The sequence below is a fragment of the Silene latifolia genome, chromosome 11 (assembly GCF_048544455.1).
Source record: "Silene latifolia isolate original U9 population chromosome 11, ASM4854445v1, whole genome shotgun sequence".
Lineage (NCBI taxonomy): Eukaryota > Viridiplantae > Streptophyta > Magnoliopsida > Caryophyllales > Caryophyllaceae > Silene > Silene latifolia.
The window spans coordinates 19005281-19020232 of NC_133536.1; the positions used below are offsets into that span (position 1 = coordinate 19005281).

At 36.2% G+C, this 14952-nt stretch overlaps 1 non-coding gene and 1 pseudogene across 1 annotated transcript; one reads left to right on the top strand and one right to left on the bottom strand.

Moving 5' to 3' along the window:
* Positions 1-9924: 9924 nt before the first annotated feature.
* LOC141612765 (alpha-amylase-like) lies at positions 9925-12050 on the top strand (annotated as a pseudogene).
* Positions 12051-12191: 141 nt separating this feature from the next.
* LOC141615634 (U5 spliceosomal RNA) lies at positions 12192-12309 on the bottom strand. The gene has a single exon (XR_012530044.1). It is a non-coding gene; the product is annotated as a U5 spliceosomal RNA (small nuclear RNA).
* Between the last annotated feature and the right edge of the window lie 2643 nt (positions 12310-14952).

Consider the following 14952-nt stretch of genomic DNA (forward strand, 5'->3'; position numbering starts at 1 on the left):
GTCCTTCCTTAGTAAGCCTGCCCATTTCTTGAATTTGTCTTTCCGACAATTCGAGCTCTTTTTCTCTTATCATTCTCATAGCACGATACTCTTCAGTGAACTCACTATTGTGTGAAGATTCTGTAACTTTCTGCTTTCCCCTTTTCTTCTTAGCAACATCCCTTCCTTGAGGACGACTAATAGTACTAGATGTAGGAACACTAGTTGGAGTATCAGGATTTGTAGGGATTACATAGTCTCCATCTTCATTAGTTTTTGATCTTTTCGTGCTACCTTCACTTTCTTGAATGATATCATCGCCTTCTTCCACGTACGGATTGCCTCCCATATCCATTCCCGTTGGAACTTCCCATTTTTTTAGTTTACTCATCACTTCTTCAAATACTGCCATATCATTGAAATTTGACTTATTCACTTGAGTATATTGAGCATGTGCGTCTTTCTTAACATCACTCATGCTCATTCCACTTGATTTTCTCGCATATGCTTTCCTATAACAAGCAACCCACGAATTGACGTTTTACAAATTCTTTGATGACGATCTTTCATCGAATCCAAATTTCTCTCGCCAATTTTATCTGGATTTTCTCGTCGATATTGTTCATACATTTCCATCACCCTTGCCCACAAACCCTCACCCTTTTGATTATTCCCTTTAATCTCATCACAACTATAATAACTCCATGATTTCATAAGAACCATATCCTCCTCAGCACTCCATAAACTAGGGGTAGATTGTTTTCTAGATTTTTTTTGTTTTTCTTGATTCTCTTGAAATAAATTTCTTGAGATATTTTGAGAAACTTGAACATTTTGAAAATTTGATTGATCTTGGGAGGTTGGATAAAATTGAGGGTTCTGATAATATGGGGGAGTTGGAAAATTATGTGCATTTGGATTAATTTGAGAGTTTATTGTATAATTTTGGGGTAATAAAGAACTTTGGTAATTTGTAAAATCAAAATCAAAACTTTGTGAGTTTTGATTTTGTGGAGAATTTGAGGTATTTCCAAAATTAGGGTCATTAAGATCCATAATTATTGAAATGGTTAATTTTTAAGGAGTTATATGTGGTATTTTGGTTATTATAAGCTACAGAGGAAAAATATGGATTTTTTTTTTTGTGATCAAAAATATATCAAGATTGGTCTCTATTTATAGAGAATGAAAAATTATGACTATCTATGTAATTATTTTTTATTTTAATAAAGTTTTTTTTTTTTTAAAAAAATAGAGCCGTTATAACTTGTTGTACATTTACAACGGAAATAAATCTGCATCAATTTTGCTTTTAAAGTTGAAAAAAAAAGGTCCAATCATCTATTGACATGTGGCGTGGGGAGAGAGAAATGGAGTGTCACAACCTTAGGTTGCTCTGCAACACAACTCAACACAACTCAACACAATGTTGCGCCCATTTCTTGAGTTTGATTATTTAATCAATACTTTTTGGTGATTTTTTTTTGTCATTTTGTGAAAAAAATCATTGTTGTACATAGTCTTACCAAATAAATCATAACTCTTGATTTACAAATCGTATGACAATGATCCGTATATTCTTAGAAAGCTAAGAATAAGATTTAAAACTCTTATGCACAAAGTTTTCCCAAAATCATTAGTTTTCAATAGCTTATTATATAATCTTTACAAGCCTTCCAGGTTTTACAATCTGCATAACTAGTTTTGCGTCATCCGGCAAAACAGTCATAACTTTTAAACTACATGGCGTTAGATTCTCTAATTGGTCATTCTAGAAAGATAAGACAAAGATCTAAAATATTGTACTGGAGCAAATTTCCCCAGTTCTGAGCATTTCAGGTCGAAAAACGGGGTTAAAGGCTGATATAGATTCTGGGCAAAATCATAAAGTGCGGTTTTAGCATGTTCTTACTCTAGACTTGATTAAAACGTGATTATTATCTTAAATCTTCCCCTTAATTCACTTGAATATGTTAATTAGGTTCCTATACTTACAAAATCAGAAACTCAACATCCTCAACGATCTTCATCTACTCAAAGATAAACAAAACTAACCCTTGTAATGAATTTGTAATCACTTTGTTAAGACCGTCTTACACCTTTGTCTAATCCTCCCGTTTTAGATTAAATTCACCTTATGTTACATAATAAGCTCTAATTAGTAAGGATTAAACTATGATATTAATATTATATAGAAGATTTAAGGTTACTTACAAAAGAATTGGGGTAATTGACGATGGATTAGGATGAATTAGCTTGTTTTTCCTTTTCTTGTTCCTTTGTTTTAGCTCACGCCCATCCTTCTTTCTACACTCCTCTTTCCCCATTTTTTTTTTTAATCTTATCATATATGTGTTGTTAGGAATATCGTGTAATTAGGTAATTAATCTTAGAATTATTTAGTTCTTCTAATTAGGTAAATTGTTAATATTTAGTTTTCCATATTACGTCTTATGTATTAGGAAATATTGTATTAGGTTTCCTCTTCCCCAAGCTTTGTAACTAGTATATAAACAACCTTTGTATCATTGTATTATTCACGAAATAAGATTCAATCTTTCACATATATCCTACATGGTATCAGGTTCTCATCGATCCTAATATCAATTGCCTCACGCACAAAATGCAACCACGAAGATTATTCGTGTACCATCGTCTTCAACCCGTGACCAAGCAGAAATTTCCTTCGTCATGTCGAGCTCCACCAACACCATCGTCAATGAAAACGAACCCACCGTTCCTCTTTATCTCGTCAATCTCTCAATGGTAGAGAAACTAACGCCCCTCACCTATATGCAATGGGCTGACCAGGTAACCTCGTTCCTCTTTGGCTACGATCTTCTTAAATATTTAGACGGTTCTTATCCTTGCCCACCCGAAACAATTCCTACACCCACTGATGATGACAAAAACAAAACCAAAACCAACCCCGCTTATCTTACCTGGAAAAGACAAGACCATCTCCTCAAAGGTGCTATTGTAGGAACCCTCTCGTCTAATATTCATGCCCTAGTCATGCGTGAACCAACCTCTTTTGCCCTTTGGACCTCTCTAGCACAAACCTATGCTAAACCGTCTCGTGCTCATATTTTACAAGTTAAAGACCGTCTAAACTCTATCTCAAAAACCGCAAACCAAACTGTCACTGACTATATGCATTCCATTAAGGCGTGCACTGACAAACTCGCTTCTCTAGGCAAACCCGTAGACCCGGAAGATATCACTACTCATGTCATCCGTGGCCTAGACTACTCACTCTATAAACCCTTAATTGATGTCGTCAATGCGAGAGATGATCCCATCTCTTTTGACAACCTCCATGAAAAGCTCATGAATTTCGACCTCACCATCAAACATCAAACTGTCCCTGCCCCGTTTCCCGCCACTGCCAATGCAGCCTACCGCTCCAATAGTCGTCCCTACACGCAGCCGTATACCAAGCCCACCCCAAACACCAACCAAGCATCGTCCTCTAACAATCCCAACCCCGTGCCCTTCAAAGGAAAGTGCCAGTACTGTCGGGCAGTCGGTCATGTGATCTCGAGCTGTTTTAAGTTTAAGAAAGCATACCCTAATGTTGTCTTTCCATCGTCCTCGGCCTTTTTCAATCGCAGTGACTACCCCACCCCTCAAGCCAACACCGCCACTACTCACCCCAATCCCAATCCCGCTGACCCATCTCGCCCTTGGCTCCTCGACAGTGGTGCTACGCATCACATTACTAGCGACCTTGACAACCTCGCTCTCCACTCTCCTTATGATGGTGGTGACGATCTTCTAATCGGTGATGGCTCCGCCTTACCTATCACTCACACTGGTTCGTTCACAATTCCTCACTCTTCTAATTTATCTCTTCAATTTAACAATGTTTTATGCGTTCCAACAATTTCTCGCAACATACTTTCTGTTTCGAAATTTTGCAATGACAATCAAGCTTATTTTGAATTTTCTTCTACTGCTTTTTCAATTAAGGACCTCAAAACGCATCGGACTCTACTTAGCGGCTTGGGCAATGGTGGTGTCTATGAATGGCTTCCTCCAACACCGGCTGCTTACACGACTCACCTATCTCCGGATATTGCTTGGCATCACCGTCTTGGTCACCCATCCTCCAAGATTTTACAATATTTATGTTCTCGTTTTTTAAACAATTCTAGTTTTAATACCAATAAGCCTTGTAATTCTTGTGCTATTCACAAGAGTCATAAGTTAGAATTTAATGTTTCAACTATATCGTCTAAAGCACCGCTTGATTTATTGTTTAGTGATGTTTGATCCTCTCCGGTACCGTCTTATGATAATTTTAAATACTATCTCATTTTCGTTGATCACTTCACTAAATATATATGGTTTTTTCCTCTCAAGCTCAAATCCGATGCTACAACCGTATTCATTCGCTTTCAAAAACTCGTTGAAAATTTTTTCAATCGACCCATCTTACAAATTTTTTCTGACAATGGTGGTGAGTACATCAAAATGGCTCATACACTCAATGACCGTGGTATTAGCCACTTAACCACTCCACCCCACACGCCTGAGTTGAATGGCTATGCTGAACGTCGACATCGTCACATTGTCGAAACTGGTTTAGCTCTTCTTACTCATGCTCACTTACCCACGGCTTATTGGACTCATGCATTTGCCACTGCCACATATCTCATAAACCGTATGCCTACTATTACTCTTGCCAATTCGTCACCATACCTTAAATTATTTGGACAACCACCCAACTATTCCAAACTTCGGTGCTTTGGGTGCCTCTGCTACCCGTGGCTCCGACCATACACTAATCATAAATTAGAACCTCGCTCCAAACCATGCATTTTCGTGGGTTATTCCCTAACTCAAAGTGCGTTTTATTGCCTTGACCCGACTACCAACAAAATTTTTGTTTCTCGCCATGTTAAATTCGTTGAAAACGTATTCCCTTACCCTACCCTTGTGGCCCCATCGACGGCTTCTGCCACCACCATTCCCACCGCCACCTGGTTTCATGAACACATCCCTCCACCCTTGCCACACACACCCACTGCCCAACAGCCCCTACCCCCACCTTCTCCTCCCAATTCCCCTACAAACCCTGCCTCCCCAACATCCCCAGCCTCCCCCCCCCTGTCGAATGCGCAAAGACCTCCCCCTCGATCCCCTCATCGACCACTGTTCCCTCTGCCATCTCCACTCCCACTATTGTCGTGACTCCACAACCCACACCACCTCCTCCTCCACCCCCTCCTCCACCACCCCGTGTCACCACCAGACTCACCAACAACATTCGCAAACCCAACCCCAAATATGCCAAAATGGCCACCTTGCTTCCGCCTACTCGTCTTCCCAACACCACAAAACAGGCTCTCATTGATCCCCAATGGCGTGATGCCATGACCGCTGAATTTACAGCTCTTCAAATTAATAAAACATGGACTCTTGTCCCACCTGACCCGTCCTACAATGTTATTGGATGTAAATGGATATATCGTATCAAATACAAACCAGACAACTCCATCGAAAAGTATAAAGCTCGACTTGTTGCGAAGGGATTTCTTCAACGTCCCGGTGTTGATTACTCGGACACGTTTAGTCCCGTGGTTAAACCTACAACGGTACGTACCCTACTTTCTCATGCTCTAATTAATTCGTGGGAACTTCGTCAGCTAGACATCAATAATGCATTTTTACAAGGTAACTTAACTGACGTTGTTTACATGGAACAACCTGCTGGATTCATTGATTCTCAGCATCCTCGTCATATTTGCAAGCTCACTAAAGCTATTTACGGTCTAAAACAAGCACCTCGTGCTTGGTACACGACACTAAAACAATATTTGCTATCCACTGGATTTCGTGCATCACTAGCCGTTCCCTCACTTTTTCTACTCACGACACCGTCTTGCACTATTTATCTACTGGTCTATGTTGACGATATCATTGTCACTGGTCCCAACAAAAGTCATGTTGCGTCGTTTATCACCACTCTCGCGTCTCGCTTTGCCCTAAAAGACTTAGGTTTACTGTCCTACTTTCTAGGAGTCGAAGTTACACCAAATAAAACCGGCTTAGTCCTCACTCAAACAAAATACATTCACGATTTGTTAAGTAAACACCATTTCCTCGAGTCAAAACCGGCTAGCACTCCTCAGGCCGTTCACCCTCACCTTCACAAAGATGGGAGTTCGCCTCTCGTCGACATCACTGCTTATCGTATGATACTTGGTAGTCTACAATATCTATCATTTACCCGGCCAGATATTGCTTACACCGTCAACCGCTTAGCTCAATTTTTACAACAACCGACTGAACTACATTGGGCTGCCTTAAAACGCCTTTTGCGCTATCTTAATGGCACCTCTCATGTGGGTCTTCAACTTTATCGCGACTCTCCTCCCCGTCTTCACGCTTACAGTGATGCTGATTTGGGTGGCGATCATGATGTGTTACATTCTACAACCGGTTATATTACCTATTTTGGTCGCAATGCTTTGTCTTGGTCCTCTAAGAAACAACGAGCAGTTGCATGCTCATCTACCGAGGCTGAGTTCCGAGCTGTGGCTGCAACTACCACTGAGCTCATGTGGCTTCAATCCCTTCTTACTGAACTTCGTGCTCCCACCTTTCCTACCCCTGTCATTTATTGTGACAACCTGAGTGCTACTCATTACTCTCAAAATCCCGTGTTTCACTCTCGAATGAAGCATCTGGCTATGTCCTTTCATTTTGTTCGTGAACGTGTCCAACAAGGTCTTCTTCGTGTTACTCATATCTCTGGTGATGATCAGCTTGCGAACTTGCTTACTAAGGCTCTTCCGTCTCCTCGTTTCACGTTTTTGGTTTCCAAGATTGGTCTCGCCTTTGGGTCGTCCATCTTGCGGGACCGTGTTAGGAATATCGTGTAATTAGGTAATTAATCTTAGAATTATTTAGTTCTTCTAATTAGGTAAATTGTTAATATTTAGTTTTCCATATTACGTCTTATGTATTAGGAAATATTGTATTAGGTTTCCTCTTCCCCAAGCTTTGTAACTAGTATATAAACAACCTTTGTATCATTGTATTATTCACGAAATAAGATTCAATCTTTCACATATATCCCACATGTGTGTGGAATAATCGGTGTCCTCCGGTTTAAGGGTGAATTGGTGGTTTATATAGTAGGTTAATTCTATTTGTATTCGGGTCAATTTAAGTTACGATACGATACTAACTTTAAGTTATATAACATAACTCCCCAGTACTTCACCTTAAAGTAATGTTTATATATACAAGTTAGTATGCGTTTTTAAGCACAGTTATCGCAAGTCCTTTATTCTCTTTCCCTTTTTGTTTCAAGTCATTAACGATTTTTCTTTTCTTTTTCTGTTCGATTTCCAAATCGACATACGCTTTTCTTTATTATTCAAATTTGAATTTCCATTACCCATCTTCTCCTCTTTCCTACTAAAATCTCATTTTATTAAAACATTTTTTTTTCACAATTTTTTTTTTTAGATGACTCAAATTTTCGGGGTGTTACATTAATGATGTATACTCTTTGGTATATTTGCAAGAGTAATTAATAATTACTCCCTTTTAGATACCACTTTTTAAAAAAAAAAACCATTTTATACTCTTTTTATTAAATTACTTACCTCAAAATGTTCTGAGGTAAAAAATTGCACACTTTTTTATATTCTGGTAACATATTCCGTCAAAATTCAAATTATTAGTTTAAAAGCCTAATTTTATGACGATACTACCCTTATTACTCTATTATATACTTAGTCTTCTCTCTCCCTTATACATCTATTCAATTCATTTATTCATTTCAACTTTCCTCTCTTCTTATATTTTTCCCCACTTAAGGTAAGATTGTTCATCTTATTTTCAGTAATTAGTGTTTACAACCGAAAAATTAGAGTTTCCTAATCCAGAAATAAAGGAAATAATGCCAAAAATTAGGGTTGTGTTTAAAACCCAGAAATTAGGGTTAAAACCCCAAGGTTTAAAAATTTAGAAATAAGGGTTTAAAAACCAAAAATCAGGGCTAAGAACTAAGAAATTAGGGTTACACAAAATTAAAATGATTGGAATACTACATTTAAGTCAATTGATTCGCAACTAGTTTAGATCACGCGCAATAAATGCGCGGTATTTATAGAGTTTTTATTTTTATATTACTTAATCATGCTAGCTTAAAAACTTATTAATTTTTCATATTTCACGTCATTATAATTTGATATGAGAAAAAAAAACTTAACAGTAAAATTATTCAAGAAAACTAAGTAAAACTAAACTGTAATTTAATAGTGGTATCTCATTAACGTAATTGTCATGAAAGTAATCAAAAACTATTTTTTTATACCACAAAACTAATGATTCCAGTTTCTCTCAATTTTTTTTGTCATGAAAGTAATCAAAACGAATTATAATTTTGCGTAGTATGACTGTATGAGTCATGTCATTCTCAAATAATAGTATCAATAAAGATTTAATATTATTTATATTTTAATTAAAATATTATAGTTTAGTGTTTAGTGAAAATTATATAATTAGATGAAAAGATTAATTTTAATGAAAAGAATTATATAATGAAAAACATTATAACTATTAATTTTTTTTTATTTAGTGAATACAATTAAATTATAAATAACTTCCTTATTTAAAAAGATGCTTTTTAAAGGGAAAATTAGTGAGTTCACCTATTCTTTTAATAGATAAGGGATTTATATTAAATTTCAACATATTTATAAACACCTGGCTAATAAAACACAGAGAGGCCAAAGTCGATACTTTGAAGGGGAGAATCCTCGCCAATTCAATGCTCTTAAACAAAAAAATTTCAAGCTTGAGATCTCTATGAATAACTCCCAACGAATGACAAGCTTCAACAACCCAACAAAAGTGCTCATCGTCAACTTTGCTGCCTCGCGCTCATTATACTGCCCTTTAGCCACAATCCGATCAAACAACTCCCCACCTTGACACAACTCCATAATTTAAGTATATTAGGGAAATTTTTTGGGATTAAATGTGAAAAATTGATAGAATAACAAGTGAAATGGAGGATGTCTAAATATTGACCCAATGGTAATTTCGTCAGATTTTAAGAATTTTCGCCTGTAAATGAAAATGGGTGCAATTTTTGACCTGACAACATTTGGGGGGAGTAATTTAATAAAAAGTTTATAAAATGAAGCTTTTTTAGAAACTTGATACCTAATATAAAAGGGAGTAATTATTAATTTACTATATTGGCAATCACTATAAAATATACTACTCCCTCTGTCCTGGTCATTTGTTGTCCTTTGGTTTTGGCACAAAGACCAAGGAAAGGGGGAAGGGCCAATTACTAAATGACATGTGGAATAAATTGAATGTGAATGACCAAATTACTCATCAAATTCATTCTTAAAATAGAAAGAACAACAAATGACTGAGACACCCCAAAATGGAAAATGACAACAAATGACCGGGACAGAGGAAGTACAAGATTATTGTATGGTAGGACCATTCAAACAATGACGCATTTCAAGGTAAAAAAATGACAATTTAATGTGACAAAATGACTAGTTAAAACCACTTTTTAACGTAAAATGATCATTGTTCACCATAAAACTCCTCTACACTATATGATTGACAAATGATTGTTGGTTATGACTTCAACACTTTGTATACAACATAGCAAGTGTTCAAATTAAATAGGGTTGGGTGGTGACTGTGATAAAGCATGGCTGCATGGGTCATCTGTTATACTATTTACTCCATTAAATCAAAAGTTGCAATTTGTGATCAAATAATGAATCGTCAAGTAACGAGAGCTATCCAAAAACCTTATCGACCTAACTTCCGTTTACTCGAAATACGTGACATTTTTCTATCGATTTCACCATGCATGCATTTTATTCGCCTATAAAAACCCTCCTTACGTTCCTAATTCTTCATTCATTTCCTTCATCATATTTCTTCTTCTTCTTCATTGTTCCATTCACGGAGTTTGAAGATGAAGAGTTCTAGGATCACCAATCTTCTTTGCTTCTTTACCATCTTATTCTCTCTTCTCTTTGCCTTCGTCACGCCTACATTGTTATTTCAGGTAATACACTCTTCAACTTCTGTTAGTATTTGCAATGGTGAGCCGAGGTTCAAAGATAGAGGAATGAACTAGCTACAACTCCCCCTGTCCCAATTATTTATTTACCTTTTTATTTGTTGTGTAGTATATTTTAATCAAAGCTAAACAAGATGGGACAGTTTACTAGAAAAAAATCAAAAAAATCTCTTTATTATTCATAAATTATTCTCATTTGAAATTCAATATGTTGGGTTAACTAGATTAATTTATTTTTGTTGGTTGAGGAAATAGTTACATTAATTCTGCATTGTAATGTGTAGGGATTCAATTGGGAGTCATACCATACGCAAGGAGGACTTTACAATTCTTTGGTAAACTCGGTTGATGATTTGGCCAGAGCTGGAGTCACCCATGTCTGGCTTCCTCCCCCTTCTCATTCTGTTTCTCCTCAAGGTATATATTTTTAGTCTTTCAAATTACCGACTCAATCATTTGTTTACCTTCTCGGACAACTTTGATTTTATGTTACAGAATTGCACTCGAGAGTCGAGACGTTTGTTTAAACTAAACTAACTCATATTTGTCTTGAATTTCAGGATATTTGCCTGGTAGATTATATGATCTTGACGCCTCAAGTTATGGACGTGAGACCGAGTTGATAGCTTGATCAACTCCTTACATCAAAAAGGGATCAAATCGGTAGCTGATATCGTAATAAACCATAGATGTGCTGACAAACAAGATGGAAGGGGAATCTATTGCATCTTTGAAGGAGGCACGCCCGATGATCGTCTAGATTGGGGTCCATGGGCTATATGTAGGGACGACACTCAATACTCAGATGGTAGCGGGAATTTAGACACTGGAGCCGGGTATGGAGCGGCTCCAGATATCGATCACCTTAACCCAAGAGTTCAAAAAGAGCTAGTCGATTGGATGAATTGGTTGAAGACCGAAATTGGATTTGATGGAGGGTGGAGATTTGATTTTGTCAAGGGATATGCACCAAGCATTACCAAACTTTATATGCAACAAACTTCACCTAATTTTGCCGTTGGGGAACTATGGGACTCGGCTATACACTATGACCCGGATGGTAAGCCTGATTACAACCAAGACGGTCCAAGGAACGAGTTAGCAGGTTGGGTTCAGGCTGCGGGTGGGGGTGTTATTAATGCCTTTGATTTCACTACTAAGGGCATTCTTCAAGCAGTCGTTGAAGGAGAATTGTGGAGATTAAAAGACTCAAATGGTAGGCCTAGTGGACTTATTGGAATAATGCCTAGAAATGCGTGAACTTTTATTGATAACCATGATACCGGATCCACTCAAAGGCTATGGGCATTTCCGTCCGACAAAGTTATGCAAGGCTACGCATATATTCTCACGCACCACGAACCCCATCTATCGTAAGTCACTTAACATATTTGTTATATACGCACTTCCTATTTTGCATCATCACATACAATTACCAATAAATTTAAGATATCTAATTAGAAGAAATTGTTTCCTTCTCAAGCGATTCTATGATCATTTCTTCGAGTGGGGTTTGAAGGAAGAAATTATACGATTGAGTTCGATGGGGACGAGAAATGGTATAACGGAAGCAAGTAATGTCAATATAATGGCGTGACGCCGATCTCTACGTTGCAATGATCGATGGAAAGATTATAGTCAAGCTCGGAACCAGAAATGACCTCGGCAATCTCATTCCATCAAACTTCAAAGTTGCTACCTATGGAGCTAATTATTGCGTGTGGGAGAAGCAAGGTTAAAATCACGGGAATGAGAAAGGCGTAGGAAGTCCTATTGTTAGAACAATTGCTCCTTAAAATTATTAGTTACGAGTATAATATAATACTCAATAATAAAACTAAAATGGCGATTTAAAAACTCGCTATTGTATTGTATTCCTTATACCACTAAGAAGAGGTATCATTATTGTCCTCATAATGAGAGGATTAGGGCCATGAGTTGTACTTTTAGGCTACTAAATATGTTGATTGCAACCTTATTTATAATAATGCAGAAGAATTATGATATTAGCATCTTCTAGGAGGCTAATTTTCTTTTGTTTCAGTAATCGATATGTGACAAATGAAAATTAAGGGGCTGAAGGCCGAAAACACAATTAACAAATAAACAAAATTGCACTTGAATTGCTTTGAAGCGCCGATGAAGGAGCTTCCTCTAAAAATTAACGTATGCCACTTATAAACAACGAGCACACGGTATTCTTTAGTAAAAGGCGAAAGAATAGTTCGCTTTGTGCTCAATGCATGGCTGCGTGGATTTTCTTACAGTTGAAGAATACTAGTTTATACTTAGCTCTTACCATGATCTACGTTTCTTCGTCAATGTGGGATTAATATCCTATATTTATCTTACTCCCCTTGATCTATGTTTCTTTATGAATGAGGTATACACATTTTTGTCCTCTTTAATATCCCTTATTCGTTGTAAAAAACTATTTCAAGCATAGTCAAGATATTGATCAATTAACACTACAAGGAAAAGGCTAGTTAGCGACCAACTCAGTTAGTCGCTAATGTTCATAAATTAGTCGCTAAAGCCAATTAGCGACCAAATTTCAGAGCTTCCATCTAACAAATGAAACACGTCTTCTTACGGCTTTCTTCTTCGCATTGATCATAGCCTTGTTGCAACTTCCTCTTCACCATCTCTGCCCTTTCAGCATAGGACAATTTGTATACCTCATTCAATCTCCTCTTTTCATTCAGTTCATCCCGTTTCTTCGACAACACAAAAGTTCCATTATTGTTAGATTTGTTACTCTTGATGCCGCCATACCCTTGATAATTTCTTCTTACGCCTCCATCTTTGACACAACTTGAGGTACGCTTTACGTTAGACATCAGTGGCTTTCTAACACCATTAGGTAATACCTTCTTGACCATAGTCTCACCACGACCACGTGGGTTAGGCGCATCACTTAACCCGATCACGCATATCTTTTGCCGGCTATCTTTAGCTTGATTGTACCTTTCTTGCATCTTTCGGGTTGAATTCTCCAATCGTTGAGCGTACGATAATTGCACCTTAGTATCTTCATTATCTTTGAGCTTCATTAATCTCTTATTAGTAGTATTATTATTCATGTTTAGGTTGTCTTTTTCTTTCACTTTATCCATGACGATTTTGATGAAATTCTCGGATTTTTGTGTTGTTTATGTATAATTTGCAATTGTTTTTAAGTGAAAGATTATTTTTATATATATATGTGCTTTGTTACTTGGGCGAGGAGTTCTCGTTACCGACAACAATAAGGAAGTCCTAAAGCAACTAGGTAAGTAATTCAGTAGAATTTTTTTTGGAAATTATTAGGGTTGTGTAATTTGTTGGCGTGAATAAAACAATTATTTCACATTAATAAGTTTACACTTGGGACAAAGTCAATCACGCGTACACTACTAGTGCTTGAATTTTGTTAGTTTTTACTTTTTAATAATCTAAATAAAAATATAATTTATTAAAAAAATTAATGATGTTAACTCAATTAATTAACACCCAACTCAATAAAGTTATGACATGAAACTCACATGATGTGGTATTTACGTAATTTGATCTGTAATCAGCCTGAATTAAGCCAAGTCAATTTATTAATATAAAATTATATTACATAAGAGTAACTCTTTACCAAAGTTAGTTAAAATTATACTCTGTATTTATCAAGCTAAGTCAATGGCCTGGTCAAGAATGAAAACGCCGTTGAGAATCACATAATTATACATCAAAAAACAAAACTAAAATAGCTTGTTAATGTAAAAGCCCCGTTTATAATACAACAATAACATCGAGCCTTAGTCCTTAAATGATTGGGGTGGTGACGACATGAATTATCCTTTAGAACTGTCTATGGATGGTGGCACACTAAAAAAGTGAAATTATAGAAAAGGAAAAGTGGAAAAACATAAATGGGAAGTGAAAGGGATACACAAGTCAAGTTAAATTTATGGGTTTTATAATTGAAGCCCGAATTTCTTTTACAAAAACTTAGAATTTAAATCGAGAATAAAGATTAAAACGGTTTTTGAAAATCCAAGTAAAGCTTAATCGTCGGACCGGGAAACTTTAAAAATACACTAAAAAGTATTATTATATAAGATTTTTTTTTTGTTAAAAACGTGTAATAAATCCAATAATTCTGAGAAATTATTATCGTATTAAAACAATTTCGAGTTTAGCATCTATCACAAGGTTAATTTTCTTTTGCCTTGTCAACGGATTATTTAACACATTTACATTATTACATAAAAAGTTGTACACCTTCTATTCCGGTTATTTATTTATTTATTTATTTATTCAGTCCATTTATCATCAAATAATTGATTTTCTCTTCTTTCCACGATCTTTGTGCCAAAATTAAAGGTAAACAAATGACCAATACAGAAGGAGTACAAGAATTTGATAAATAATAATGTAAATTTATAAAAAGGTTAATCAATGTTTTCCTCTAGTTCAATGAAGTTGTAAAAACAACTACTAATACAAGCATAATTAAGGTGAATGCCTGATATATAACAACTTAAGCACGCCTTTTTGCGACTATCTTCACTTTGTTCGTAGTCGAGAACTAGGGTTTTGATGTAGTAATTAACCACGAAAGAACAAGATTTTTCTTGTAGAGTTGTATAATTATTGCCAACTTGTGTATAAATTAAACTTGGACAAGGGTTAATCACATGTATTAGTGCTTCAATTTTATTACCACCGCGGATATAGAATTTGAGTACCATCGACGATAATTTTGTAAATTCATTGATATTTTAATCTATTTTTTTTGTCAAACAATTTAGCCAAAGGCAAAAATGGCAAAGAATATGCGATATCGCCCCTAAACATTGTCATTTTGCAAAAGCATAAAATATTATGTACCATGTGCAAATGACAAACATCACCGCTACCAC